The following is a 26,959-nucleotide window of genomic DNA, read 5'->3' on the forward strand; positions in this document are numbered from 1 at the left end:
CCGTTTCATTTTATTTGGGTTGCCATATGGTTTCTAAACGACAGAAACCTGGAGAAATCAGGAGCAGACAAACCTGGCTGCTACCAGCCAGAAAAGTCAACACTTGTGATAGTTTCAACTCATGCGTCACAAAATGCACTATTTGCATGACGTCAATTGTCATTTCTTGTAGAAATTCTTATGATAAGCTGATGTCACTGGCACAAAAAATATTCTGATATAAATTGAGGAATCAAGATCGGTAAAAATCAACATACATGTAAATCGATAAACTAAACAAGTGTGTCATCGATTCTACCGATTGATCGATATAATTGATATCAATCAAATCAGATTTACCGAATTTTATCGATTTTATCAATTGACTACGCCAGGAAATAAATAAACATTGAAGTGAACAAAAATCACATCATCATATTACTTACAACAAATGGCAACTTGCAACCGTTGGCGAATTTTCTCAAGTTCTTCCACGTTCTATTGGAAAAATCGATAAAAATATCTGTTACCAGTTTGTTCTTCAATCAAGAAAATATCATTGGATATTTCAGCTTCTTCTGTCCTACAAAACAAACTTTATTAATAATAATAATAAGAAGAAGAAGAAGAAGAAGAAGAAGAAGAAGAAGAAGAAGAAGAGGAAGAAGAAGAAGAAGAAGAAGAAGAAGTAGAAGAAGAAGAAGAAGAAGAAGAAGAAGAAGATGAAGAAGAAGAACCTTTACTTACCCTTGGCAGTGTTTATAGCAGAAGTGCTAGTGGGGCCGAGCATTAAACTTCACAAAAGAATAATTTAAATTAATCAATATAATCGAGGAATAGTTCAAACAAACAACAACAACAACAACACTTTATTAAAGCAGACAGTTACAAGTATAGTTATATACCTACCCGCAAATAGCTAAAGCTAGTGGAGACGGGTAGGTATGTCTATACTACATACATACATACAGTCGAACCTCCCTTTGCGACTAACTCGCATTAGCGACCACCTCCCGTAAGCGACCACTTTTAGAGATGATTGTTGAAAATTTTCAATTGTTTTTAACCTCCTGTAGGCGACCACATGACACACAATCTGCTGTTTCTCTCACGGGCCGAAATTGCAAAATGTGTGGCTGTAACATATCAGCCCACATCATTACAGCGGAAGCCGTAGTTAAAATCTCACAGCCGGAGCTACCGTAAGTGTCTCCCGAAATAGAAACAATTGAAACAATTGATAACATACACATGCACTATAGTGTACACTAGTACTGATATAATCTTTAATCAGGTTGAATCCCTTGTCGGAAAGAAACTCTCTTATCTTGTAAATAGCATGCATGTACATGCATGACCGGTGACGACTCTCTCTGCTCAACCTTGTATTACTTAGCAGAAAAATTGTGTCGATAAAGAACGTCAACTGGATTATGTAACAAACAAACGAAAGCGAAAGTTGTAGATGTTGTAAGCTTGAAATTTAACATTGCAAAAATGCCATTTACTGTTTGCTCCTAAATCAGGCAGTCTAAGGAAAAGTTATTACATTGGGTTTCGATAAGCACTGGCAAAAGGGTTAGGCCTCCGCAATTACCATATGAAAATTACCCGAAATTTAAACCCCTGTGGTCTGACCTCTGGTAAACGACCACCTCCCGTAAGCGACCACATATCCTTGACATTATGGGTGGTCGCTTACGGGAGGTTCGACTGTACATACATACATACATACATATAAATTTAAGATAGAAAATGTAACACAGTTACTCGAGTTTCACGCACTAAGCGATCATCAGACAGTACCGTTGGAGTTTGTAGAGTTATAATTTAAGGAGGGCGGTTGGAACGATCTTGCTTCTGATTGGCTGCGTAGAATTTATTTCCATGCCTGCATTTTGTAATTAACTCAGATCGTTTATCGAAAGATCAGATCGAAAAGAAACAAACAATTTTGTATCGTCTACGTAGCATTCAGTTCACATGACACTGTCCTCTCCAAATACATCTGGGACCAGAAGGATAATGGCACCAGTTACACGATCAAATGGTCCATTATCAAACAAGCAAATCCATATCACGGACATCCCTCGCGCTGCAATTTGTGCTTATCTGAAAAGCTCTGCATCCTATCTGCTGACAAATCTACCCTCCTCAATAAACAATCTGAGTTAATTACAAAATGCAGGCATAAAAATAAATTCTACGCAGCCAATCAGAGGCAAGATCGCTCCAACCGCCCCTCTTAAATTACAACTCTACAAACTCCAACGGTACAGTCTGATGATCGCTTAGTGCGTGAAACTCGAGTAACTGTGTTACACTTCCTATCTTAAATTTATATTTCGCTCTGCATGTTTTTGCATCGAGCACTCCTGCGACTGAGTGAAGCAATCATTGTATTGTTTCATACATACATTGTGTAGTTCCAGAAAATATCCATACCCCCACCACGGAGGGAATTTCACATAGGACCCCCCCACCCCCCAGGATTTTCCATTTTCGAGGTATTTTTTTAACCCCCCCCCCCACCCCTTCGGAAATTCCTCAAATACAGAATACACCCCCACCCCCCTCTGGAAAAGTTTTATTTCAAAAGAACGCCTCAAAAATCAGTTTGATGTGAACATTGTACTTTTTAGAAATATCAAGAACTGCCTACATGAGGAGAAAATATGCGTTATCGAAGGGCACGCGCGCTGTTCAGTTTCACCGGTAGAGTTTGCCAAAAAGCTCTTGATACTGAAATAATTGTTGTGTTTTATATTTACCTGTGGTCATTGACATCAAACTTCACCATTAGCTTCACTGAAGATTTTAAATCTAAATTGTTGGAATAAGTCCGGCAATGCAAAAATGTGTTTTCATTTAATTTGCATATGTCATGTTTACGTTTCTATGCAAATTTATAGGAGATCAAAAGGATTATCGCTTTAGTTCTACTCAATCAATATTTCTCATGGCAATCATTTAGTCTAGTTATTTTAGTCAATAGCTTTCCTATTGAATCGGAATAGCTTGGACAAAATAAGCATTAGCACGGCAGGGAGACAAATTGACCTTTCAGATCGTAACTTGAAACCGCAGACGAAATGGAGCCGCAAAACGAAATTAGCATGTTCACGTTCTTACGCAAATTTTGTATGAGATCAATAACGCATTAAAAGAGTGTTGAATTGGCTCTATTTCGCTGAATTTTGGCATAGAAATTTAGTTAATAGTTTTGGACTTTACCTTGAAATACTTTGGCCAAAATAAGTTTTAACACGGGTCAGTTTTGACAAACTGATCAATTGACCCCGGGAATTGACCTTTGCCCGTTTATAGAAAAATAACAAACAAATATTTCAATGTTCTATGTAAAATTGGGGCTTTCACTTCATAGCCATACAAAAGTTTCCCTTAAAAACATTGGTACAAATTCAATTGTAGCCAGTGAACAATATTTTTCTACACAAGAAAGTTTCACAAACAACAGTTTTATAATAACTGAGTCACGCAACGCAGACAAAGATTTCTTGTCTCACTTGGACTACTTTGCTTACAAAGGCTTATCGGAGAAATAGGAAACATGTTTTTGATGTAACAAGGGTTTCTTTAAAATAGTTAAACAAAGTTATGTCTTCAAGAAAGATCTACGAAGTTGCTAAGTTGGTAAGTTACAATTTTGAACAATTATTTCTGACATGAACATGAAGTTGACCCTCTGGAAACTTATCCAACCATTCACCCCTCCTCCCCTCTAGAATTTCCTGGGCCATTAACCCCCCCACCCCTCTGAAATTTCCAATTCCCTCCATGGTGGGGGTATGGATATTTTCTGGAACCACACATTACATATAAACATACATAAAGGTACATCGTTATTTAACAATGTAGGTTAAAAGTGAATTGGCAAGACCGAAGTCCTGATGTGGCCCTGCCTAACTACAGCTAATTATATACAATCACATTAAAATATATAAATTAAAATTAGAAAAACAAAGTGAAGTATCTTCTTAATTACAATAATAATCAGATAACTTAAATACAAACAAAAATATTAATTTCGTATCTAAAAGTATAGAAAGTCATCGTTTGTCCTTGAAACACAGCAGGACCCTCTGGCAAAATTTATGCTATAATTCAGAAGATGCTTGTTTGTCTTCAGCCCAATCTTCAACGATCTTAAGTTTGCACATTCCTTTACATGATGCGGAAGAAGATTCCATGCTAAGGCGGCTCTGTGTTAAAAGAAGACCAGCCAATTTCAGATCTTGGTCTTGGCACTTCTAAATTTAAAGAATTTCTTCAGCTGAAATTTGTTTCTGCCTTAGAAATTAAAATATTTAGATCTGCCGTATTTAGACTATGATAGCATTGATAGGTCACAACCAGCATTCTCTTAATGAAATACAAAGAGATGGGATTCCCACAGCCACAGCAAAAACCTTATGACAATGTCGGTTTCAGCTTTCGGGAAGCAAATATTTTAGAAGTCAGACTTTGCCAAAATTAAACGACAGCAAAAAACAGCTCACAGAATGTTCCCGATGCCCTACTTTCAAAATCATTGGCGGCCATTGGCGGGCAAGACGGCTAAACCTTCTATTGATCATCTGTAAAAATTGCAGTTTGCTCGTTTCTATCGATCGATCCTAACACCTAAAGAAATAATTTACGTTTCAGAAACACTGAAAATAGTTTGTCTTACCTTCAAATAAAGGAAAATTTACTTCTTTGCCACTCGATCACAAGATAGCATCGATCACAAACAAAAAGTGAAGCTACTGTACAGACACGGTTACTCAGTCAAGTGTTGGTGGACTGGACTTGTGATTTCAGTGAACTGGATCTGAGGAGTCAGTCAGTGGTCGCCAGTTCTACGGCCAGGAAAGTAGATTTTACAGTGGATTGGCGGTTTAAGGGGATTTAACAACAAATTATTATTGTACTAGACACCCCGATATTACGGACAGCAACAAAATTCCTAGCCTCCCACGCAGTCGTTTTTAGGGGAATCGTATTACCTCCTCCCCACAAACGCCGTTGGTGGGGAGGAGGTAATACGATTCCCCTAAAAACGACTGCGTGGGAGTTTGTGGGGAGGAGGTAATACGATTCCCCTAAAAACGACTGCGTGGGAGGCTACAAAATTCCCGGCAAAAATAAATTCCCACTATTACGGACCCTGGCTAGTATTAAGTAGTAAGGAAACTAACTCGCGGTCCCGAGGGCGTCCGCAATATAGGGAGTTGACTGTATTTTAAAATAACGATATCTTTATCTACCCTGAAATCAGCCTTTTTTAAAATGCTCTATTTCCCTAGTACTAATTCGTCTCGTCGTTAGATCTAGGGCTTCAGTTTGTTCAAACCATTCAAACCATTGTCGACCCCTCGGAATGAACTTTACACGACTCCGCTCTACTCTGATCATGCGCGCGAGAACAGACCAGCAAAACGTGTAAACGTTATCAAAGCAAAAATGTAGCCATCCGTTTTCAGATTTTTGCCTGATAGTGGCACGTTTCTATGTCTACAGCACTTCCAAGGAAAATGAACCTCTCAGCTTCCTTGCGTTTAAAATTCTACTAAAAGGTAAATCATCCACTAAGCCGTATTACCTCCAAGTTTCCGTGACCCTTAAGTTTCTTTTTTTTTTTTTTTTAATGTCCTTTCTTTCTGTATTGTTTTTGTTGTTTCTCGTTAATCACTTCTTTTAATGCATAGCGTTTGTTAGCGGGTAATTAATAAAACTTTGTTATTAGTCTTCATTTATTCAATTATTATTTATTTATTCAATTAGGCAACCAGAACATTGTAAGTATTGAAAATATTGTAAGCAGTGTCAGTAGTTAGGTATACTTAAATAGAAGAAGATCCTCGCAGTTTATGTTAGTACGCAACTTTTAAAAGCAGTTGAAGAAAGAGAAGAAACCCTGAAAAAAATTCAGGCTTGAACGGGATTCGAACCCATGACCTCTGCGATGCCGGTGCAGTGCTCTCCTTCTATTTAATCTTTCATCTGCAGTTCAATATATGATGCTTCATATATTCATATTCAGTTGGGTATACATATGATAAGTATTGTATGTCTTGTGAGCTTTGTAATAAGTACTGCTAATATCGAAAGTGCACTGGGGTCATAGTACAGATAGTAAATGTTCTTACCGTCGGTATCGTAATTATTATAAGTAGACTAGTCTGAGTAGTGATAATTATTATAAATGTTGGATTATGTGTCGTGTAAGATTAATAATTTAAAAAAAAGTAGATAAATCTGTTTCCAGATATTAAAGTCGCCTGCATACTTTTATTATATCTATCAGTTAATACATGCGGTGTGATTGGTCAAGTTTGCGCGCTGTATTTCACTGTACAGCTCGCTAAATTTTAAAGTTTTCCTTTCCCGCACGTCCGATTAACCTCAGAGATATAATAAATATCTTACTAGCCTCGTTTTCTTTGTCTGTACTGTAAGTTACGGATCCTCGTCTTTTCCCGTTGATTAATGGACCATGCGTGACTGGAAGCGCGCGGGTCATAAATCAACGGGAAAACACTCGGTCCATAACTTACAGTACGGACCTCGAACTCGGTTAGTAAGAGGTATGCATATACTTGCCGTGTGTGATATTTTATCTTTTGCTGTGGATAGTAATTGTTTCAGTCAATAAATTTGTTGATTTTAATTTTTTAGCGGACATGGGAATGCTGGGGGTTTAACAAGTTTCTACTCTTCGTATCGTTTTTCACGGGTGTTCTATATATGGCGAAATTTCACTTTTTAATTATGGTAATTTGTGAAATTTTGTCATTGATGTAAACTGAAAATTGTTGTTGCAGTTATTCCACGAAATAAAAAAATATGATGATAATAAGCTGCAGCTAATAAATTTTATTAAAGGCTAGGGAATTCTCATGTAATACCAGACTTTTGGTTGCTATTGTTGCAGACAGAAGGTCAACTGACTCCCTGGTACGCCTCGGTTTGATGGTGAGAGAGAAACCCTCGGAGAGGGAATAGACCAATGGGTCCTTTGCAGCTATCAGTCACATGGTACAAAATCCACCTTGATGGAGAGCAGGTTGCACACTGGGACATCCGAAAGAAAGCGGCTTCATCCAGTCACACTTGATTTTTCTTTGTTTAGGATGTCCCAAAGCGTAGCTTCTTCTCCAGCATGGTGGATTTTGTACCGAGTTATAACAGGAAATCCAGTTATCGTAAAAAAATTCCCGACAATCGTAATAGATGAGCAGCATAATAATGTGTAATCAACGAGTAATCGATAGGTAATCAATAGGTAATCGATGAGTAATCTGTAGCATTAATGAATAATTCTCCAATTAAACGAGACTTACCTGTAAGTTGAAGTTTGATTTGGACTCTATCTTGTCATCAGTCCGGAACGAAGGAGTTTGTTCGGCTATGAAAGCGTAGCGTACAATGGCTCAATAAGCAAGCGCGCGTGGTTCTCATGGTACTCCGTAGTGACGTAGGACTGATGACAGATAGAATCAGTAAAATCGATAAGCCACAAAATTTTAGTTCATCGATTAGTCATCGATTACCCATTGATCATCACCAATAATCAATGATTAATCAGTTGATTACTCATTGATGTCGTTGATCATCGATTAGTCACGTCTGGTTGTATCCTAAGTATTGAATGAAGTCATTGATAAGTGCACAGCTGACAGTGCGCAACCAGACTGTCAGAACTCCGGCTGAACATGAAGCCTGCAGATACCAGAATGCAGTTTAGTAGCAGACGATGGAACGAGGGATATAAAGGGTGGAAATATTCCAAATTATAAATAATTTCGAACCTTGTGCAAAATATGTGGGCACGCGCCATTCCAGACCTTCCTCTTCAGTTGGGTTTCCCCCCCGAGGGGGGTGGAAGGCGCGGTGGGTGGGTACTCCCCTATAAAAGATATATAGGTATGTGACGCCCCAAAGGGTACGGTTTTTTAGCCTTTTGGGTCTGATATGGTTTCAAAGGGAACCACGACAGCGTATAAACGTATTTGTCTTTTCACCTCCAAATGGAAAGTAGAGAACGAGAAGTATCAAAAATATATCATTCGAGGTGAATTTAAGGGCGAACTTTACCAATTCGGCACTAATGCGAAGCTTAATTACGCCAAAATCCGGGTGTGGATTTAAGAGGCGAGGTCTGGAACGGGTGTGGAAAATGGCATGTTTTAAGGTTTACACGTTACTATTCAATCGATGCATTCCTGCACCTTTGATAACCAGGAAAGAAAATACGCTTTGTTCTGTTGGAGATGTTGGTAATCACCATATTTAATACATACTACTTTGTCAATAACAATAACAGTAAAACCCCTTTAAAAATATAGACAATATTACAGTAACAAGAGTGGATGTTAAGTGGACGTCTATTCTCTTAACGATTTCAAATCAACCGTTAAAATTATTAGAAACTAAACAATTAACCATTATTTAACACTAATTCCATGGTTTGGTTTGGTTTACTTTTGAATAACGGCAACGTTCAACAACAAACTTGCTGTGCAGCAAACTCGAACGAAACATACTTCAGTTAAAACTCTTTCACATCATTAAAACAAAAAATATTCGGGCAAGTGACAAGGCTTGGTCCTTTTTCGTTCAGGCGGGAATAATCGCTCGATGGATAATTCTTGATCCATGTTTTATAATTTCCCATTTCCCTCCCAAACTCTAAAAGACAAAAACTGTTCACAGAATAAACTACAGTATACACAATACGGCAGTTCCACGCAAGCCTTGTTCACCTTACTTCCATGAAAAGCAGAACTCCAATTTCTTATCCGTTTAGCTTTATACATAACCCCAAACACCCGGTGAATGTGGACACCTCTTTATTCTGCACTAACTTGAAGGAATAATAACAACAAGATACCACAAATCGTGGAGAATATGGAATATGGCCTGAGGGTAATGCCATAAATCCGAAGCCAAAAACAAAGCTAGTAAGTAAGGCGAATAAAAGATTATAAATACTTATTTCGAAACAAGGCCCCAAACGGCGAGAAGGGTTAAAAACCTTTCGTACCGACCGATCGGCTGCGAAAAAGATCCTGGCGAATTGGAAAAAACAACAGAAGCAGTAGGCTGGCAACTTCCGCGATCAGAAGGGCGCGGTTGGCGACGACGCTTATCCCTGGATTTCTTCTCCTCTCTACCCGGTACATTTTTTTACTGTCGTCAGAATCCGACTCTAGGTCGTCTGACAGGTATTCGTTCACGGTTTGCCAGCCAAACTCGCCCTTGTCAGCTAATTTAATGCCCTTCGCGCGCTTGGATACAATACTGGTACCTTCCTCTAGGGTAGCTTTCACTTTGTCGAATAACATATTTTGGTCGAAGGCACTGGAAGCCTCGTCAAATTTATCCAGCACTTGAAGGGCGTGATTGAGCTGCTGTTGATTTCCCTTCCGTTTGCACGTGTAATTCTCGCGGCGAGCTTTCTTAATGGCCTTCTCCACGGTGGCGCCATTCTCTTCGGAAAAACGCTGACAAAACTGCCAAGCCTGGACTCAATCACTTGAGTAAGGTTATCAGTTGGACTACTAATCGAAGCGGCGACAGTACACTTAATCGCTTCTCTGACGACCCGGGCTGAGTTGCTCGAAGCATGGTTAGCGCTAACCATTGGTTAAGAGGTATTAAAACCTATAGGTTGTCATGGCATTTAACCCGGGTTAGCGCTAACCATGCTTCGAGCAACTGGGCCCTGAAGGACAAATACTAATCATCTGCCGACCTTAACTTGACACGCACGACATCCATGATTAAGCTATTGTGATATTGAATTGTAGTGTGGATAAATCTTGTGAACAGCAATTCTAAATTGTAGATACCTCTTTTAAGATTTTGATATGTAAATAATTTTCTCTTCTACAGACAATTATTATTTATTTATTTATTTTTATCTCCCAGTATAGTGTACACTGTTTTAGGAGTATCCCTATTAAAACATTAACGGCAAAACACTACTATACGAGCACCAAATTCCATACAGAACGTGCAGAAAACAAATATCATCTGCTTAACTTCGTAACGCAAATATTTTATACATAACGGCTAATTTTCCCGCACTAGAGTTACTTTTAAGTTCACGCAAGTCAGTTTCCTTTTTTTTAGTTTTCACCTGTCTAAAAGTGTGGGTTAAGAAAATCTTAAAGGTATCACACAAATCTAGGGTGTTACTGCATTCCACTTCCCTTTAAGTCATTGACATTGCAGTTGTTGCTAGAGATAAAACTGTACAGTGAAACCCTGTTATTATGGATACCTTCAGCACTGTTAAATAGTGTTTGTATAAGCAAGATGTCTGTATGAGTGGACTTATTTAAGAGAAATGTATGGATCTTCAGACCATAAGAACAAGTGTTCATATCAAGCGAGTGGCTCTAAGGCGAGGTCCAACTGAATTTTTGTCACTGGAAGCTTCATGCCTTCCTCGCTTATTTTATCACTATTCAAATGTGGCGAATCCTTAACCAGCAAATCTTGCCTTTTTCAACTTACACTTAGCCAACAAAAAGACAGGTGTCAATGACAAACATTTTGGTAGAAAAATAAGTTAAGTTAAACACTTGTCATGTGATTTTCAAAGTGTTCAAGAAGATGCGCCTCACTGCTAAGCTCCTTTTCACCAATTTAACAGATGAGAGCTTGACGATGGTCTAACTAAGGGTTTTGAGAAATAATAATAATAATAATAATAATAATAATAATAATAATAATAATAATAATAATAATAATGATAATGTTTATTTCTTATATTGCGCAGTCTAACATGCTATCAAGATATGATCAAATGCGCATTACAAAATCTTAATGTAAAAAGGGGATTGTGTTGATAGTACGTTATCTCTACTACAATATGCAGCATCCTTGCAGGTATTTTTACGTCTACTTAAACTTCTAAATTGGAGAGGACTCCTGCCGTACCGCTTGCATGTGGAAGCTTTCTCTCCAGTATGGACTCTTTCATGTGTCCTTAATTGTGTCACACAATTTGCATTCATAAGGCATCTCTCCAGTACAGACTCTTTTATGTCTCCTAGAGTTTCCTGCTTCACTGAAACACTTGTCACACTATTTGCATTTATAAGGATTCTCTCAGTATGGACTCTTTTATGTCTCCTTAAGTTTCCTGCTTCACTGAAACACTTGCCACACTGTTTGCATTCATAAGGCTTCTCTCCAGTATGGACTCTTTCACGTATCCTTAAATCTCCTGCTCGACTAAAACACCTGCCACACTGTTTACATTGATAAGGCTTCTCTCCAGTATGGACTCTTTCATGTGTCCTTAAATGTCCTGCTTGATTAAAACACTTGCCACACTGTTTGCATTCATAAGGCTTCTCTTCTGTATGGAATCTTTCAGTGTCCTTAAGTGCCCTGCTTGACTATAACACTTGCCACACTGTTTGCATTCATAAGGCTTCTCTCCAGTACGGACTCTTTTATGTCTCTTTAAGTTTCCTGCTTCACTGAAACACTTGCCACACTGTTTGCATTCACAAGGCCTCTCTCCAATATGGACTCTATTATTTCTCCTAAAGATACCTGCTTCACTGAGACACTTGCCAAATTATTTGCATTTATAAGGCTTCTCTCAGTATGGACTCTTTTATGTCTCCTTAAGTTTCCTGCTTCACTGAAACACTTGCCACACTGTTTGCATTCATAAGGCTTCTCTCCAGTATGGACTCTTTCGTGTATACTTAAATCTCCTGCTCGACTAAAACACCTGCCACACTGTTTACATTCATAAGGCTTCTCTACAGTATGAACTCTTTCATGTCTCCTTAAGTCGTGTCCTCGTCCAAAACACTTGCCACACTGTTTGCATTCATAAGGCTTCTCTCCAGTATGGACTCTTTCATGTGTCCTTAAGTGCCCTGCTTGACTATAACACTTGCCACACTGTTTGCATTCATAAGGCTTCTCTCCAGTATGGACTCTTTCATGTCTCCTTAAGTTTCCTGCCACTCTGAAACACTTGCCACACTGTTTGCATTCATAAGGCTTCTCTCCAGTATGGAATCTTTCATGTGTCCTTAAGTTTCCTGCTTCACTGAAACACTTGCCACACTGTTTGCATTCATAAGGCTTCTCTACAGTATGAACTCTTTCATGTCTCCTTAAGTCGTGTCCTCGACCAAAACACTTGCCACACTGTTTGCATTCATAAGGCTTCTCTCCAGTATGGACTCTTTCATGTGTCCTTAAGTGCCCTGCTTGACTATAACACTTGCCACACTGTTTGCATTCATAAGGCCTCTCTCCAGTATGGACTCTTTCATGTGTCCTTAAGTTTCCTGCTTCACTGAAACACTTGCCACACTGTTTGCATTCATAAGGCTTCTCTCCAGTATGGAATCTTTCATGTGTCCTTAAGTTTCCTGCTTTACTAAAACACTTGCCACACTGTTTGCATTCATAAGGCTTCTCTCCAGTATGGACTCTTTCATGTGTCCTTAAGTGCCCTGCTTGACTATAACACTTGCCACACTGTTTGCATTCATAAGGCTTCTCTCCAGTATGGACTCTTTCATGTGTCCTTAAGTTTCCTGCTTCACTGAAACACTTGCCACACTGTTTGCATTCATAAGGCTTCTCTCCAGTATGGACTCTTCCATGAGTCCTTAAGTTTCCTGCTTCACTGAAACACTTGCCACACTGTTTGCATTCATAAGGCTTCTCTCCAATATGGACTCTTTTAAGTGTCCCTTGATTGTCTGATTGTCTCTTATCCATGGATAACCTTGCCACATACAGTTAACCCTTCTTAAGCTCTGAAACGAAATAATAAAAATTTCAAAAAGTTTTGGAAATATAGTCAAACCCTGATAAGGACACTGTTTGGGACCAAACATCACTTCATTTTTATACAAAATATATTGGCCTATTGCTATGAATAAAGTCACTATGATAAACACTGATCTATATTGTACTGAGAGGCTGGTAAGATTTGCTGTGATACTGGAAAGTAGTTTAAGGAGAAGATGCTCAGACATGTAACAATAATGTTAGAAATCTTCCACACTTGTTTACACAATTCCCTACTTTACTTAAAAATATTTTCAGGTTCTGCAATCTCATCCTATTTAATGGTCGTCGTAAACAAGATACATTTCTCCAGTAACCTTTGCTTTTTTCGAATTTGAAATCATATATATTTGAAGTGAAATTTGTATTATAATTAATACTGGAAGTGATCTAAAAGACATGCAGGGGCATCCATTTAACCTTAGGCGTGCAAAGTGAAAGGGGGCGTTTAAAAGATAGAAGGCGTTTATTTAACAAAACAAATATGGTTTCGGCAAAAATATCAAGAAATTTTAAAAATAGGAGACTATGTAATCCAGTCTATCCATTGGGACGCCTCGGCCGTCTAGATATCGAAATCATTTTTCAAAAGCTCAATATCGATGTCAGAATTCTGGCTCCGGGTCATTGCCTCGTCATCATCAGCCTCTTCGATGTCCCAGTCAGTAATAACTTGGAAAGGGTTTGGGAGGTTTGGCTCATTCAGCACGGAGAGTTGTGCCTCTAACTGTTCCGCTCCTGCTTCACACAGTTGACCTTTCTTGAAGGAATAGAATTTCAGAATTTTCAGAGTCATCAATTGCGAGATTCAATGCACAGGACAATTTAGCAATTACATCTATAGAGAGCCTTGACAAGACAGTCAACACCCATTCCACGATGAAGTAAGAAACTGAAGAAACTGACTGATTTTGCTGTATTTCACTTTTCCTAGTATTTTGGAGTAATTGCCATGGGAAGCAGCTATAAGACAGAAGGAGTTTATAAGAGAGGGGCGTCTAATATAAACTTAACAGCTTGGGGGGGGGGGGGGAGGGCGTTTATTAGACAAGAGGCGTTTATTTGAGAGGGGACGTCATCATTTACAGTTATTCAAAATGTTATGTACAGTGAGTGAGACATCCAACCACACTTTTTTACACAGCATATTATACTTTTTTGATTGCTCCTTTTTTCTTTTGGTTGAGGGAGGGGGGAGGGGGTGCTCAGACGTATAATAAGAAAACTACAAAGACAGTAATCTCCCTCACCCGCAAACACAGTCTCCTCCATTTTTTTAGAAATACTTTCAGGTTCTGCAATCTCATCCCCTTGTGAACAAGATAAATTGCCCCAGTTTAACCACATGCATTTGCAGTCAAATCCATTTAAGAAATAATATTATTCATTAAACTTTTGGGCTCCCTATTGTACAAAGACCCTCTATAACCTCTCAACAGGCCAAAATCAGACCTCAAATGCCAATTTCTTGAATTAAACCTGGTCACAAGTGAAAACCAGTGCGAGACAAGCATAGGCAGAAGGCAGCAACTTGGTAGCGCTACACGTGCATCATCTTATGCTTGGATTTATTCAAACTTATTTCACAAAACAGGGAAATGACCTTAAATGATTTTTCCTTTTTAATGAGAAGTAAACCCACGCACTTGCAACAATTTTCCTGAATTTATTAATTAAGCGATAAGCTGATTAATAATATACATACAACCATTTCTGCAATCTGATTGGTGGAGAGAATCTCAATTTATCCTAAATGCAGTGCAGAAATGTAAAATTGAGTGCAGAAAGTTAAAATTAGTGCAACAAAGGTGAAATTTAAATGATTGACAGGTACGCAAATTTGCAAATTGGCTGTCTTGAAACAAAATTATGAACAGGTTTGAAGAGAGTACCAGCATTTTAATTGAAAGTTTAAGGAAAATGCAAAAAAACCCAACAAAGCACAAACACACTAACTAAGAGTTTGGAGGTCTTGGACAGCACAAACGGACTACAAACAAAATATTGAAAACTATGAACTGGAGGCACTCAATGAAATTCTCGAGGATTTTCACCCAACAGGGAGTAAGAAAGACTACGCGAGCATGACAGTCTTCACGCTGCAATTGAAAGCTGCCTAAGAAGGCAAGGTTACAAATACTCCATAATTAGAGACCAAAAGTAAAAAAGTTTGAAGCAAGTTCTTGAAAGTAAAGCTTAGCTAATGCGACAACAAGGTGAGCTTAAAGTCAAGCGGCTAAACAGGTCTCGGAAGTCTGACAAACACTGAATAAAATGAGCTGTGGAAAAGCAAAAGGCTTTGAAGCACAAGTCCTGGTACAAACGGTTTGATAGCTGACCTGACTCAATATTTTAGCCTAGAGCATCGTGTTGAAGATTTCCATGTCGGCTCACAGGCAGCCCAAGCTCACTATCAGAGAACCATTGAATTATAAGGATTTGTATGGGAATACAACGGATTTGTGTAAAATGGTAGAAAATAACTGTGTTTTGTCAATAAAGTCAAGTTACCCTGTTTCTTCTTGTATTCTTTGACATTTACTAGCTTTTCAAGCCGATTCGGAGCGATTTCGGCGAGTTAGCATCATTCGGGTTTCTACTGTTAAGTGTACCGAAAGGCCAAACAGTATTTCAGCCATGTCCGAAACACGAAACGGAATAAATCCGTTGAAATCATCCCTGGTGTCCCAATTCCTTCATAGAATCAAAGTAGAGGTAAATAGCTTTCCTTCCATTGCATTCCAGACTCGATTGAAGCCGTATCACCTTTGCTAGAAAGATTTTCTTTCAAGTCGGCTCGTTTCTAAAATTTCGAAAGACCCGCGGCCAGAACGCCATGGACACATTGAACACTCGGACACTGGGTAACAAAAGTTCCTTCGCACGGGGAAACAGCGGCCAGTTGTCCACAGGCAAACAGATTTGTTCCCGGGGTCCCCTGGTGTCCTTTTTGTCAAGACCGTCGATGAACCATTGTCTCCATCGACCAATCAAAATTAACTTTTGTACTACCTCTGGAGGTTGTCCTTTTACCCGGAAATTTGGAAATACCAGTTTCTTTAACTGTGATTACGACGACGTCGTCAACGAAAACGGAATTTAAAACTTAAACTCGCGTTTTCTGAATAAATTTGCGATATAATTTCTACTCATTTAGTTTGTGTAATGTGGCCGAACTATCCAGGAGCTAACGTCGTAGGGACACCAGGGATGATTTCAACGGATTTATTCCGTTTCGTGTTTCGGACGTGGCTGAAATACTGTTTGGCCTTTCGGTACACTTAACAGTAGAAACCCGAATGACGCTAACTCGCCGAAATCGCTCCGAATCGGCTTGAAAAGCTGGTAAATGTCAAAGAATACAAGAAGAAACAGGATAACTTGACTTTATTGACAAAACACAGTTATTTTCTACCATTTTACACAAATCCGTTGTATTCCCATACAAATCCTTATAATTCAATGGTTCTCTGATAGTGAGCTTGGGCTGCCTGTGGTCGGCTTGCATAAAAAAGAAATGTTGAATTCATTGAGAACCAGACTAAAACATGCCAGTCTGGACTGTTTGCAAAGCCCTGGCACTTGAAATCCAGTCAGTTGGAAAACATGCTGAGGACATGCAACAGTGATTGACTTGTCTTCAAACTTCTTTTAACATTGACTTAAAATTTTACTTTGTGATTTGAAAACTTGCTCTATAAGAAAAATAAAATCTCTAGCATGTTTTCCATACGTATGAACATGTATGTCAATCAAGCTTGTCATTTTCTAAACCAATCAAATACATGTAGGTGGAGTATTAGCTGACAGACAAGAAATAAACAAAAGCTCATTTGACATTTTTGTCGTATATTATTAACAATAATAACATGATTTTTCTTGGCAATTTGGAATAAATGAGCACTTGCAAAATTTTAAAAGACCACAAATTGCACTCGCCTGCAATTTTGTTAGCCTTTTAAAATTTTACTCATGCTCATTTATTCCAAACTGCACTTGGAATCATGTGATTACTTGTTAATAATATACGTACAAAAATTTCAAATGAGCTTTTGTTTATACAAATAGCCCGAAACCAGCATCTCACCAAAGAACAAGAAACTAATGCTTTCCTAATGTTTCTTCTTTGAATGACAAGAAACCTTAACAGTGTAATAATTATACTGTTAAGGTTTCTCATCATTCAAAGAAGAAATGGAAATGATGTTGTGTGTTAGTAATGTGCCAAGTAATTATTACTTGGCACATGAGTAACACAAAACATCATTTCCGTTTCATTTTATTTGGGTTGCCGTATGGTTTCTAAACGACAGAAACCTGGAGAAATCAGGAGCAGACAAACCTGGCTGCTACCAGCCAGAAAAGTCAACACTTGTGATAGTTTCAACTTGTTTGTCACAAAATGCATTATTTACATGACGTCAATTGTCAATTTCTTGTAGAAATTCTTATGATAAGCTGATGTCACTGGCACAAAAAATATTCTGATATAAATTGAGGAATTGAGATCGGTAAAAATCAAGATAAATCGATAAACGAAAAAAGTGTGTCATCGATTCTACCGATTGATCAATATAATTGATATAAATCAAATCAGATTTACCTAATTTTATCGACTTTATCAATTGACTACGCCAGGAAATATATAAACATTGAAGTGAACAAAAATCACATCATCAGATTACTTACAACAAATGGCAACTTGCAACCGTTGGCGAATTTTCTCAAGTTCTTCCACGTTCTATTGGAAAAATAGATAAAAATATCCGTTACCAGTTTGTTCTTCAATCAAGAAAAATATCATCGGATATTTCAGCTTCTTCTATGTCCTACAAAACAAACTTTATTAATAATAATAATAATAAGAAGAAGAAGAAGAAGAAGAGCCTTTACTTACCCTTGGCAGTGTTTATAGCACAAGTGCTAGTGGGGCCGAGCATTAAACTTCACAAAAGAATAATTTAAATTAATCGATATAATCAAGAAACACTTCCAACAAATAACAAGAACACTTTATTAAACCTACCTGAAATAGCTAAACCTAGTCAAGGCGGGTAGGTACATACATACATACATACATCTTTATTTAACAATACAGGTTAAAAGTGAATTGGCAAGACCGAAGTCCTGATGTGGACCTGCCTAACTACAGCTAATTAAATACAATCACATTAAAATACATATAAATTAAAATTAGGAAAACAAAGTGAAGTATCTTCTTAATTACAATAATAATCAGATAATTTAAATACAAACAAAATATTAATTTCGCATCTAAAAGTATAGAAAGCCATCTGGCAAAATTTATGCTATTCAGAAGTTGCTTGTTTGTCTTCCGCCCAATTTGAACGATCTTCAGTTTGCACATTCCTTTACATGATGCGGAAGAAGATTTCATGCTAAGGCGGCTCTGTGTTTAAAAGAAGACAAGCCAATTTCAGATCTTGGTCTTGGCACTTCAAGATTTAAAGAATTTCTTAAGCTGTAATTTATTTTTGCCTTAGAAATTAAAATATTTAGATCCGCCGGATTTAGACTATGATAGCATTGATAGGTCAGAACCAGCATTCTCTTATTAAATGAAATACAAAGAGATGGGATTCCCACAGCCACAGCAAAAACCTTATAACGATGTCGCTTTCAGCTTTCGGGAAGCAAATATTTTAGAAATCAGACTTTGCCAAAATTAAACGACAACAAAAACAGCTCGCACAATGTTCCCGATGCCCTACTTTCAAAATCATTGGCGCCCATCGGCGGGCAAGACGGCTAAACCTTCTATCGATCATCTGTCGCTTGAAATTGCACTTTGCTCGTTTCTATCAATCGATCCTAACACCTAAAGAAATAATTTACGTTTGAGATACACTGAAAATAGCTTGTCTCACCTTCAAATAAAGGAAAATTTACTTCTTTGCCACTCGATCACAAGGTGGCATCGATCACATACAAAAAGTGAAGCTACAGGCCCGGTTACTAAGCTCAAGTGTGCGTGGACTGGACTTGTGAGGTTGAGAAAAGATAACATCGGCCTAAGGGAGGTGACGTCATCGGGTTATTCTTCGGAGCAGCCACGATCCGAGATCCGATTATACCGGAAATTGACCTGCATTCACTCTCTTTTAGTAGTAATGGCGGACGACGTCGGTGAAATAAAGACTTCGAACGTTTGTTAGGATTCGTTATGGTAGAATACAGAGTTCTTTCTACTTTCGTTTCTCGGCGTCTGAACACTGATATTAAGGATTTTACGCTCGATTTGTGGAAGAAACGTGGAACTATGAAAACAGTCAAGATTTGCTCAGGTAACATCGACCTACGGGAGGTTAACATCGACCTAAGGGAGGTACGTTTTATAGCACCACGTTTGTATCGTATGTGTTATAAGGCACAATCGTACACATGGAAAGCTTATTTGCAAGCATTAAAACAATCTTGCGGGGGCTTTTCTAATCGTTGACCAGAGTGTCATTTCATTTATTACCAACTCATAACGCCCACCTACAGGAGGTTAACATCTACGTAAAAGAGGTAGAGTAGCCTACAGTGTACATTTTTAAGTTTATGTTTTATAATAGTCAAATCATACGCATATAAGCTTACACTCTAGCAGGGAAACTTGGGATCATAACGAGCTTTTCTATCATTGACTTGAATTTCATAATTTTCATTTTTACCAACTCATAACATCCACCTACAGGAGGTAAACATCTACCTAAAGGAGGTTATGATTTTTATAGCACCATGCAAGTAGGTATTATAATAAGGAACGATTGACTTGAAGAAAGCTTACGAATCTTAAGGGGCTTTTGCATTTCGTGTACATGCCATTTTAAAATAAATTCATTTATAAAGAATTATTATTATTATTATTATTATTATTATTATTATTATTATTATTTGAAAAGCCTTTTAATCTCACTAGAATGAGATTAATGAGAGTTTTCTCATTTTTTATTTACACTCATAACATGGAATATAATATATTATTATCATTATTAGTTTGTAGCCAACACAGACCTATGCCGGGCCATTTACATTCATCTAATGAAACACTTTTACAGCCATAAAGATTTGCTGTGAGAGGTGTTATGGGTTTAAATAGAAAAATTGCAGGTGCATTAAAATAGCATAATAGCTGTTATGATGATTAAAGGCAATTGTTCTCTCGTTGTTGCTGTCATTAAAGTGATTTTTTCTTGGTTGACCCCATCAACCTGTAATTTCCACATTAAATTTTGCTAGAAGTGACTGTTTATGACTGTTGAAATGATAGATCATTTTTAAAAATATAACCCTTAATATGTCAGAATTTGTTTTAATTTAATTTGTGATCACTTACAAGAGGTTTGACTGTTTACTACAGTACATTAACAATATTGGTTTTATTTTATTTCTTTTTAGAATGCAATACTTAAACTGTGCAAACTGCTACTTCAAAGGCACCTATGACTCATTTATTCCTCAAAAGACATCGTGTACAACAGATGTTGTTGAACTGTTATTGTCAAGCTTGGCCTCTCGTCATGTGGCAAAATTATGTAAAATTTGATATTCAAGTTTGTAGGGTTAATTGACAGAGGATCTCCCATATGATGGATTGGATGCAAATGGTCATAATTTTGTTCCTCTGTGGTAGGAAATTGTGTAGATTGGTATATATGTACCACTTAGAGTGCAAAGATACAAAATTACCAACATTTTTTAGTAATGTTTAATTGGAAGAAAGATTCTCAGTCCTTTCTACAACTTAAGGACTGTGCCTACTATTGTTACTGCGCATACGTTCTGTGCATCTGGAGATACTTGGGTTTCCTATGGGTGGTGCCTACTATTACAGGGATATTTTTGCGCACTTTAAAACTATGCGGAGAAAGCAGAACTTAGGAAGTAGTGATTTTGGTATCCAAAAAGAAAAGTGGGGGGAAACGATGCATTTTTCAGAGATAATAAAGCTTCAATTTGGAAAAAAGTGCCATACATTGCTTTTTATTTTGCTGCTTTTTGGAATAATTGTTGCTTAGTTATCTCTAAAAAATGTGTGGTTACCCCCAATTTACTTTTTGGATTTCAATACCCGCTACGAAGATCTGCTTTTCCCGCATAGTGATAAACCCGTGCAAAAATATTTCGCTATTAGTAGGCACCGTCCTTAAGCAGTTGTGAAAAGAAATCCCAAAAAAATAACTGAGCCGGGTCTTTCTTCCACTTAATCTTTCACCTGGTCGATATTGAAATGTATCTTTCAAGTATCCATATTCAATTACAGTTGTGGTTGCTAACCTTTATGGCTATTGAGTCAAAAAGATATGACATAAAGAGCTATTATTTTGTAAGTCAACAAATCTGTACCTCAAGTAAAGGTCAAAATGAAATTGAGCCATGCCATGAACCTTTGAGTGTGCTTTTCAAAAGATCCAAATGACTACCCCTAAATGTTTGCATTTTCATGTTTTAAGCTCATGACGTGTCATTTGTTATCAAGTAAGCTCTATGCTTCTAAATACGGGTGGAACTTTGTCATGAGTTGGAGAACAAGCCAAATTTGAACAAAAAATAAATGCCTTGTCCCCCCCCCCCCCCCCACCCCCACATGGCATTTGACCATGTACCATGCCTGGGAAGAAGGGAATTGAATTTGGCTGGGGTAGAGAAATTGAATTGAATTTACACTGTACCTTTGGCATGGGAGAATTTGGACTTTTCTCTTTTTGTTTTTTTCTTCTGTTTGAAAACAATATTTATTGAACAACTGAGACAATATAATATATAATGCTCTTTATTCATAATAATAGTACAAGAGAGTGCATGGTAATAAGTAATAAATCGATATTGAGATGCCGAAGCCGGGGGCTTATATGGCACAATTCATGCAGGAGATTGGTCAAAATGGTGCAATTACTTTACAGTTTACAAATAAATAAATGAATAAATAAATAAATAGATAAATATTAATGTTAATAATAGTGGTAATAATAATAATACTAATAATAATAATAATAATAATAGTAACTTAAATGAAAAAAAATTAAATAAATAACAAATAAAATATTAAATTAAGCTAAGCCGTGTTGTGGTTCAATTTTATCCTTGGTTTAAATTTTATTTTCCATTGTTTCAAACTCATTATCATACATTACCATGCCCAAGAACAATAGGAAGATGAAATTCAAACCAAGGATAAAATTGAACCACAACATATACCAGAGTTGAAAAGGACATGAATTCACAATTTGATTGGAAGTAATCTCTAAGTTTTTGTCTACAATTCGAGATAGTAAGCGAATTACCTAAATCAAGAGGGTTGTCATTCCAAATTTGAGGGCCTTGTGCACGAAGTGCAAAAGCCCCTTAAGATTCATAAGCTTTCTTCAAGTCAATTCTTCCCTATTATAATACATACTTGCATGGTGCTATAAACATCATAACCTCCTCCAGGTAGATGTTTACCTCCAGTATACGTAGGTGGAATTGTTATCACTTGGTAAAAATAAAATGAAATTCAAGTCAATGATAAAAAAAGCTCCTTATGATCCCAAGTTTCCCTGCTGAAGAGTAAGCTTCTATGCGTATGAATTGAGTACACAATGTCTTTTGTGGAATTAATGAGTCATAGGTGTCTATGAAGTAGCTGTTTCTTCAGCGGTCTGTGCAGTTTAAGTATTGCATTCTGAAAAGAAATAAAATAAAACCAATATTGTTAATGCCCTGTAGTAAGCAATGAGAGAGTAATGTACAATCGTCTGTTAAGGTTTCTTAATAACCATAACATTCTTTCTGACAATCAATATGGTTTTCGAAAGCATCACTCCACCGCTAGCGCTTATGCTCTTGCTTGTTTATATGACAAAATCTCTTCCACCATTGACAATAAGGAATGCACAGTTGGTATTTTTATAGACTTGTCCAAGGCCTTTGACACCGTTGATCATAACATTATGATTTCAAAATTAGAGCATTATGGTGTTCGTGGCACTTCACTTAAAACAAAGCACTTGATATATCTATTCAAATTGACAACAATGCAATTGAACGTGTAAAGAGACAGTATTTTTAGGTGTTATCCTCGATGAGCATTTGTCATGGAAGCCTCACATTCTTAATGTTTGTAGAAAAATATCAAAATCAATAGGTATCATTTATAAGTCTAGTTTTTGCCTTCCCAAAACCTCCTTACGCTCCTTGTACTATAGTCTAGTTTACCCTTACTTAATTTATTGTGTTTCTGTGTGGGGATCGACATATCAGTCTAATTTAAATTGGATTATTGTTCTACAAAAGAAGATAATCAGAATAATATCTAAAGTTTCTTTTGATGCTCATACTGGTGTTTTTTTTAAAGAACAGGAGATTTTAAAATTCTCTGGCATTTATTTATACAAAATAGGTGAAATTTATGTATCTTTTTAGACGAAGCTTACTTCCAAATTATTTTTGTGCCTATGTTTACTCTTGCTAGCCAGAAACATTCTTATAATACAAGAAATTCCAACCTTTTCTATATACCTTATTGTCAAACTAATCTTCAAAAATTCTCAATTCGGTTTCAAGGTCCTACGTTTTTCAACTTGCTTAGTCGTGAAATTCAAAACAGTGAAGGTATCAGTTTGTCTGGCAAAAGACTTAGAAAATTCCTTCTTTCTTTGTTAGATTGACTCTTTGTTAAGTTACACACCTTTTCTTTTTTCTTTCTTTTTTTTCTTCTTTTAAAAAAAATTTAATTGGAATTTTCATTCAGTACCATTAACTTCTATGGTTTATCCTATAGTTCCAGGAAGCCTATAGTTAATAAGCCCCAGGCTTCTATATAGGCTTCCTAGCCTTTAACACATTTCATCTTGTAAATAGTTTAGTAGGAATATTGTGTATCATCTTTAATGTATTTATGTTGTATTTTTTGGTTAATGGCAAATAAAAAATGAAGCAGTCAAACAGTCAAACAGTCAAACCTCTTGTAAGTCAGATCACAAATTAAATTAAAATAAATTCTGACATATTAAGGGTTATATTTTTAAAAATGATCCATCATTTCAACAGTCATAAACAGTCACTTCTAGCAAAATTTAATGTGGAAATTACAGGTTGATGGGGTCAACCAAGAAAAAAAAGACAACAACAACAAGAGAAGAATTGCCTTTAATCATCATAACAGCTATAATTTCTGGTATTTTAATGCACCTGCAATTTTCTATTTAAACCCATAACACCTCTCACAGCAAATCTTTATGGCTTTAAAAGTGTTTCATTAGATGAATATAAATGGCCCAGCATAGGTCTGTGTTGGCTACAAACTAATAATGATAATAATATATTATATTCCATGTTATGAGTGTAAATAAAAAAAATGAGAAAACTCTCATTAATCTCATTCTAGTGAGATTAAAAGGCTTTTCAAATAATAATAATAATAATAATAATAATAATAATAATAATAATAATAATAATAATAATAATAATAATAATTCTTTATAAATAAATTTATTCTAAAACGGCATGTACACGAAATGCAAAAGCCCCTTAAGATTCGTAAGCTTTCTTCAAGTCAATCGTTCCTTATTATAATACCTACTTGCATGGTGCTATAAAAATCATAACCGCCCTCAGGTAGATGTTTACCTCCTCTAGGTGGATGTTATGAGTTGGTAAAAATGAAAATTATGAAATTCAAGTCAATGATAGAAAAGCTCGTTATGATCCCAAGTTTCCCTGCTAGAGTGTAAGCTTATATGCGTATGAATTGACTATTATAAAACATAAACTTTAAAATGTACACTGTAGGCTACTCTACCTCCCTTAGGTAGATGTTAACCTCCTGTAGGTGGATGTTATGAGTTGGTAATAAATGAAATGACACTCAGGTCAACGATTAGAAAAGCCTCTGCAAGATTGTTTTAATGCTTGCAAATAAGCTTTCCATGTGTACGATTGTGCCCTATAACACATACGATACAAACGTGGTGCTATAAAACGTACCTCCCTTAGGTCGATGTTAACCTCCCGTAGGTCGATGTTACCTGAGCAAATCTTGACTGTTTTCATAGTTCCACGTTTCTTCCACAAATCGAGCGTAAAATCCTTAATATCAGTGTTCAGACGCCGAGAAACGAAAGTAGAAAGAACTCTGTATTCTACCATAACGAATCCTAACAAACGTTCGAAGTCTTTATTTCACCGACGTCGTCCGCCATTACTACTAAAAGAGAGTGAATGCAGGTCAATTTCCGGTATAATCGGATCTTGGATCGTGGCTGCTCCGAAGAATAACCCGATGACGTCACCTCCCTTAGGCCGATGTTAGTCGCCAGTTCTACGCCCAGGAAAGCAAATTGGCGGCTTAAGGGAATTGTTCTCGTACTTGACAGCCCGATATTACGGACAGCAACAAAATTCCCGGCAAAAATAAATTCCCACTACAGTCAAACCTGTATTAAGCGGCACCGTATTAAGCGGTCACCCTCTATTAGGCGGTCAGTTGTCAAAGTCCCGAAAATTACTTCCCTTATTTACTGTAATCCTGACCTGTATTAAACGGTCACCTCTACTAAGCGGTCGCGGTCACCCTATACTAAGTCCCAGCGAGCTGTTTCTATTGTCTTGACCTGTTTTAAACGGTCACCTTGTAAAAGGAAAAAATATGGTAACAAATAGCGTGCCAGGCAATTGAGCTTCTAATGATTTGAGCTGCACAATCGTGGCGTTAATGTTTTACTAGTCCGTTTCAATACCATGCTCTCCTTTGTCATACCATTTTATCGCCGAACTTTCTTAACCAAGTAAGTGATGTATTCTGTGCAACCTGTATTAAGCGGTCAAACCTGTATTAAGCGGTCACTTAGCCATTCCCCTTGGGTGACCACTTAATACAGGTTCGACTGTATAACGGACTTTGGATGGTAAGGAAACTAACTCACGGTCCCGAGGGTGTCCGCAATAAAGGGAGTTGACTGTATTTAGCTAAAACAACGATTTATTTTTTACCCTGAAATCAGCCTTTTTTTAAATACTTTATTGCCCTAGTACTGATTCGTCTCGTCCTTAGATCTAGAGCTTCAGTTTGTTCAAACCATTGTCGACCCCTCGGAGTAAACTTTACACGACTCTACTCTACTCTGATCATGCGCGCGAGAACAGACAAGCAAAACGTGCAAACGTAAGCAAAGCAGAAATGTGGCCATCCGTTTCCAGATTTTTTGTCTGATAGTGACACGTCTCTATATCTACAGCACTTCCAAGAAAAATGAACCTCTCAGCTTCCTAGCGTTTAAAATTCTACCATTGACGTAATTACCCACAGAGTCATCTTACGTCTCCTAAAAACGACTGCGTAGGAGGCTAACCCCTGATAGGAGCACTCGGATTTCTTTTTTCCGAGTATACCTGAGTCACCTTCTAGAATAATACATCATTCTCATTCATTCACTAGGCTGGAAATATACCATCACATTTATTTCATATTGTAACTAAATATTGTTAGCATTGTCGGCAGTATACGTAAGTATTGCGTGTCTTGTGAACTTTGTAATTAGCACTGTTAATATCGAAAGTATACTGGGGTCATAGTTAGTACAAATTGTAAGTGTTCCTACTGTCAAAGTCATCGTAATTATTATAAGTAGACTAGTCTAAGTAGTGTTTATTATAAAATAAATGTTGGATTATGTGTCATGTAAGGCTAAAAAAAAAATCTGTTTCCAGATACTATAGTCGCCTGCATACTTTTATTATATTTCTCAGTTAGTACGCGAAGTGATTGGTCAATTTTGCATGTTGTTATTCACTGTGCGGCCCGCTAAATTTGAAAGTTTTCCTTTCCTGCGCGCCCGATTAACCTGAGAGATATAATAAATATTTTACCAACCTCGTTTTCTCGGTCCGTACTGTAAGTTACGGATCCTCGTTTCCCCCGTTGATTTATGGCCTGCGCGCTTCGCGCTTGGGCTATCAATCAACGGGAAAAAACTCGGTCCGTAACTTACAGTACAGTGTACGGTTAGCAAGAGGTATTCATATACCCATCGTGTATGATTTTTTTGTATCTAATTTTATCTGTTGCTGTAGATGCATGGGAATGCTGGTGGTTAACAAGTTTCTGCTCTGCGTATCTTTTTCACGGGTGTTCTATAATGACGAAATTTCA

The 26,959-nt window shown here is 37.2% G+C and overlaps 2 protein-coding genes, 2 long non-coding RNA genes and 2 pseudogenes across 8 annotated transcripts in view; 2 read left to right on the forward strand and 4 right to left on the reverse strand.

The window, feature by feature from the left end:
- The window catches only part of LOC146460125 (uncharacterized), a 36,033-nt gene extending 31,284 nt beyond the window's left edge, over positions 1–4,749 (reverse strand). The window contains exons 1-2 of one of the 4 annotated variants that reach the window (XM_085088421.1): positions 4,673–4,719; positions 426–480 (exon numbers count right to left, since the gene is read on the reverse strand). The gene's annotated coding sequence lies outside the window, so the exon portion shown is untranslated. Of the gene's footprint in view, positions 1–425; positions 481–726; positions 758–4,672 lie in introns of those variants that run through there. The other 3 variants (XM_085088422.1, XM_085088423.1, XM_085088420.1) reach the window with 3 other exon arrangements.
- Positions 1–26,959, forward strand: part of LOC146460115 (uncharacterized) — a 457,503-nt gene that overhangs the window by 175,029 nt on the left and 255,515 nt on the right. The gene's annotated exons all lie outside the window — the stretch shown is intronic.
- LOC146460126 (uncharacterized) lies at positions 8,256–9,631 on the reverse strand (annotated as a pseudogene).
- On the reverse strand, positions 10,806–18,776 carry LOC146460127 (uncharacterized; annotated as a pseudogene). Its single transcript, XR_014857682.1, has 3 exons — positions 18,711–18,776; positions 17,512–17,563; positions 10,806–12,788 (listed from the first exon to the last, which is right to left on the reverse strand). The product of XR_014857682.1 is annotated as an uncharacterized LOC146460127 (transcript).
- Positions 18,788–20,345, forward strand: LOC146460128 (uncharacterized). Its single transcript, XR_014857694.1, has 2 exons — positions 18,788–19,168; positions 20,227–20,345. It is a non-coding gene; the product is annotated as an uncharacterized LOC146460128 (long non-coding RNA).
- Positions 22,358–25,109, reverse strand: LOC146460129 (uncharacterized). Its single transcript, XR_014857693.1, has 2 exons — positions 24,796–25,109; positions 22,358–22,492 (listed from the first exon to the last, which is right to left on the reverse strand). It is a non-coding gene; the product is annotated as an uncharacterized LOC146460129 (long non-coding RNA).

Source organism: Pavona decussata, unplaced genomic scaffold, assembly GCF_977016875.1.
Source record: "Pavona decussata unplaced genomic scaffold, jaPavDecu1.1 SCAFFOLD_214, whole genome shotgun sequence".
NCBI lineage: Eukaryota > Metazoa > Cnidaria > Anthozoa > Scleractinia > Agariciidae > Pavona > Pavona decussata.